Below are 5,256 nucleotides of genomic sequence, written 5' to 3'. Positions count from 1 at the left end.
CGATCAATCCTGCATAACCACTTTAGAACATAACATGGCTGCAAAAATTTTGGCAGCATAACTCAATCCCGAAAAAAAACCATAAGCCACACCGACTTCCAGCATAAAATATTAACGATAATCCATTAGGGAATCTCAGCCCTTAACCATAAATCATAATCATACTGAACCAACTTCCACACTTGGAGTTTGACATATCCCCTGCAAGCAATTAGAGTCTACACACATGTGACCCTTAAGATGTGATTCTTTCATGCATAAAAAGAGTCCGACTAGCGACTAATCATGATATAAAAATCCAATTTTGACAACATGCAACCATGCAAAGTTGATGCATTATATCCACACTTCACCACTTTAGCACATAGAGCTAGTTTTAACCTAGAAAGGTGGAAAGCAGTCATAACCATATGAGGCATCCACATCAATCCATGAGTTCCCATACATTATATGATAACATTCCAACACCATAAACATGATGCAAAACAACTCCGACCTTTAAGTCAACCATAAACCATAACTTCACACATGTGCAAAAACAACTTTTTGACATTTTCGGGAGCATACAAAACATGAAAATAAAAGTGTTTGACCTCAAAAAAATGCATCTAGTTGAGCTCTATAATGTAAACTATCACTCCGTCACGTCACTTTGACCATATGATACTCACACAACAAACAATAACCCAAAAGAAAGTCACTTTATTCATATCTGCCTATGCGGTTCGGAATGTTTAACGATATAGTCTCATGTAAGTTTAGGGCCATCTAATACTTGAAATCAACTCACCAAAAAAACCATAAAACATATAAAAAAGGCTCGGTTAACTCACGACATCATATGGTATCCCCCTTTGATAGCACTCCTACGCGTGTAGGTAAAACTCATAGAGTGATTAATAACTCGCATTCTCGAAGTGATAATAACGGAGACCTAAATTCATTTATCATCAAGTTTTATCAAGCTTTTCATTTGGTTAAGTGGGTTTGCCCATCCGGTGAATCTATATAGTAGTTCTCCAAGGAGCCTGGAGTCAAAAATTCTGGTAGTGTAGTGGGCAGCAATCTGTTTTTTGACCATATCTCTTAACTCGTGTGTGTTTTTCACATGACACATAAGAGAGAAAATGTTCTAAATGATGTATTTTATCTATGGTATAAAGGGTTCGGGCTGATTCATAACGGCTTGTGATTTATGACCAAAACAGTATTCCTACCATTTCTATGACGTGAAACGAAAAGCGCTTCTTTATGCACGTGCGTGACCATAGCGCATCATGTGCATAAATCAACGTGTAAAATATGATGAAACAATCATGAGGCAACCTCTTATGTACTTGGTTAATTCATACATGCACTCGTATATGACAAAACAATCACCGCGAGGGTGACTACACAAAAAAACGACAAAGAGAGAGAGAGAGAGAGAGAGAGAGAGAGAGAGAGAGAGAGAGAGAGAGAGAGAGAGAGATAATGACTATGGAGTTTATGGTTTTTCACCGTGCTTTAGAATCGATTAGGGGTTGTCGAAAGGCTTCTTGCTTTTCCGCAAGAGAGTGGTGATGAGAGCTACATAGAGATATCCACCACGAAGACGTCCGGAGAGCGCGTACACCGTGAAACGAGAGAGAAGATAATAAGCAAATAGAGAGAGAGAGAGAGTATCCTTCTTCTTCTTCTTCACGAGAGAGAAAAGTAGATGGAGATGGTGATGAAGAGATTGCACCACTCCGTATAATAGATAAGTAATTCTGACGTCAAGGCAAGAGAGCTTCCACGTCTGAGAGTGTATCTATCCTCCTCAAAGTGAAAGAAGAGAGGTCTTTATATAGGTTCTCAAGGCCAAAAGCACTAGCTAAGAATAGAGTGAGGCAAGGAGAGACAAGTTCACGTACGTTCGTGGCTTACAAAAGAAATATTTTTTTTTTCTGAGGACACGGATTTTGATGCGCGATTTAGAGACTCTAAGAAGAAGCTTGGCTTCCAAGAAAAGAGTTCTAAACTAAGCTCCTCCTCTCTTTTCTAAAAAGACTTTTTCTTTCCTAAAACAAGCCTTTGCTTTTTGGTGGTCAACTCTCCCCCTTACCATTCAATTTTTACATTAAATTTGACCATTCGAACAATATCTAACCAACTAATGAAAACTGTAGCTAGACTATGCCACACCGTAACATCCGACATAATTATGACATTCCAATACTGTCAATCAAAATTCAACGAAATAGATATTGAAATTTATTTTTCTTATTTTTAAAAGAGACCCAAAAATTGGGAATCTTACACTCCACAACATGTGGGATAATTCCACTTTTCTCTCCTTGACTCACACTTTAGGAAAAGGCTCACACTTTACACATTTGATAGGCAATTATGATCACCCCTGGCATGAGAGCTGGTATAAAACCTTGTGCTTACATCATTACCCTCAACAAACATTTCTTCTTCATTTTCATATCTTTCTCTAGAAATCATATCCGCAATTGGAGTATCTTTTCCTACAATATGCTTAAATTTAAGATCCAAGTACTTTTATGTAGGCAATCCATCTCAACATAGCAATGTCAAGGGGTGAGTAACTTGTAATCATTTCAAGAAAGGGTAGACAATCAATCTCGACTATTACATTTTCTCCTATCAAATACTCTTTGTTACACTTCAATGTTGTAACTGCTCCTCATAATTCCCTTTTCACATGTGGATAATTGTGTTGATGAGCACTTAGTACCTTTGATCAAAATCTCACTACATATCACTTACCATCTTCATCATCTTGGCCAATTGCCCATCCAATTGCTATGGGGCTATTATCCACTCTCACAGTCACATGTCTTCCACAGTCATAGTTTACTTTTTGCAAAGTTGGAGACATAAGCAAAAAATTCTTTAATTTCCTCATGGCATGTGTATGCATTTCTTTCCTTTAAAATTTTCGGTTCTTTCTTAAGAGTTGAAACAAAGGTTCTACCACATGAGCATAATATGGAATTCAGATAATATAAAACACACATGCACCCAATGACCTCCGAACGTCAATCACATTATTACATATATATTCTATTCTTTGAATCACACAAATGTTTTTTGGACAAAGGTCTCCTACCATATGGCCGACACATATGTCCACAATAAGAACTTCATTCACACTTAAAACTGACTTTTTGTTGGAATTAGGGTTGTAGAGAAACACACACAGCTTGGAGAAGACAAAGGAATCTCAAGGCACACAATAAAGAGTGTATAACTTAGTGTGCAATGGAAAAATTGATAGCCCTAGAGTGATGGGCGTATATACAATGCACGGGGGAAAAAAACTCCTAAAGAGGGAAAAAATGCCCCGGCGGTCCTAGTGTGTTCACACACATCACTACCACATGTATATGGTAACAAATCCCCCCCTGGAGTGATGCGGTGAACGAGAGCTGGCACATGAGTAAAGGGAAGTGCCATACCCTAAGGACATGATCAGTCCACAAAGGGGAGTAAGCCCAAAGCTTTGCGGAAAGCTTTAAGCTTCTCACGAGACAATGCCTTTGTGAAAAGATCTACAAGGTTGTCCTGTGCTGGGGCACATAAGCCAAGCTGATCTCTCCTGGTGAGAGCCTCTCCCTAACATAGTGGTAATGCACCTCAATGTGCTTTGTGTGAGCATGAAAAACTGGGTTCCTTGCAACTTCCAATGCGCTCTGACTGTCAGTGTAGATAGTGTTGGCAGTGTCTTGTCCAACACCCAAATCAGCCATAAGGCGTCTGAGCCATACACACTCAACCGTAGCTGTGAAGACTGCCCTGTACTCAGCCTCACAACTCGAGGTGGCCACAGTAGGCCCTGCTTCTTGCTCAACCATGATATACATGAACTGACAAGCATGAAACAAAAACCACTGGTGGACACTAACATGTCAAAACAACCAAGCCAATATGAGTATGAAAAAGCATGTAAGTCTGGCGGCAATGATCCCCCCTTGGGATAAGACAACCTAAGATGTAAAGTGCCACTACGGTAGCGGAAAATCCTCTTGATAGCCTACCAATGCTTAGACCCTAGGCTATGCATAAATCTACCGACTTGTGAGACTGCAAACTGAATATTCGACCTCGTGTTGCATACATAAATGAGGCAGCCAACAGTAGTTTGGTAAAGAGTGACATCAGCAGGATCACCAGCATCATGTAGACTCAATTTCAAACGTGTTTCCATGGGAGTGGCAATAGGTTTGCAATCCTCAAGTCCAAACTTACATAGCAATGTCTCTATGTAACTTTTCTAACACAAGGAAATACCACCATCACACTGCTTAAACTGTATACCCAAGTAATGATGCAACAACCCCAAATCTTTCATCTTGAAAGTAGCATTCAAATCAGCCTTAAATTCAGCAATATGTTTCTCACTTGAACCAGTGATCAGCAAATCATCAACATAAAGAACCACAATGAGAAGTACATCATCCTCACGCTTTACATACAATGTGCTTTCTGTTGGACTGTTATGAAAGCCTCGTTTAACCAAATGAGTGTTAGATTTCTCATACCAAGCACGAGGAGATTGCTTCAACCTATACAAAGCCTTCTTACATTTGCACACTTTGTCCTCTTGTCCTTTTATGACAAAACCGTGAGGCTGCGTTACATAAACTTCCTCAAATATGTCACCATTCAAGAAAGCAGTAACAATGTTTGATTGATATACATTCCAACAAAAATGAGATGCCAATGCACATAGAAAACGCACAGTAGTCATACGACAAGTGGGAGCAAAAGTCTCTTCATAATCTATGCCTTTTTGTTGTGCATAACGCTTTGCAACAAGTCGAGCCTTATGGCGATCGATCTCACCATCCGGCTTGCGTTTCAACTTGTAAACCCACTTCGTACCAATGGCCTTTTTGCCAGGAGGCAAATCACATAAAGTCCATGTGTCATTTTCTATAAGTGCATCATATTATGATTGCATGGCATCCATCCAATTTTTTGAATTCTGTGCTTCATCAAAAGACAGAGGCTCCTTAACATCATGTAAACTAGACATAGCCAAAGCATAACAATCTGATGCATAAGATGCATGGCGAGAGCCTGAACTAGTACGACTAGACAAAGGTGCATCCAATTTACTGTCACGCAAAGTGTGCACCAGCCATTTTGGCATACCTCCAGCCTGCTCATTTTCAGCCCTCTCCTCATCAAGTACATCATGTACATCTGCATCAGTAATAGGCTCATCTGTAACATTTTCAAAAACCCCCATAGGCCGTACAT

This window comes from Adiantum capillus-veneris, chromosome 28 (genome assembly GCF_014529385.1).
Source record: "Adiantum capillus-veneris isolate H3 chromosome 28, ASM1452938v2, whole genome shotgun sequence".
Taxonomy (NCBI): Eukaryota; Viridiplantae; Streptophyta; class Polypodiopsida; order Polypodiales; family Pteridaceae; genus Adiantum; species Adiantum capillus-veneris.
The sequence above is the reverse complement of the archived record's forward strand: the minus strand, read 5'-3'. Positions refer to the sequence as shown.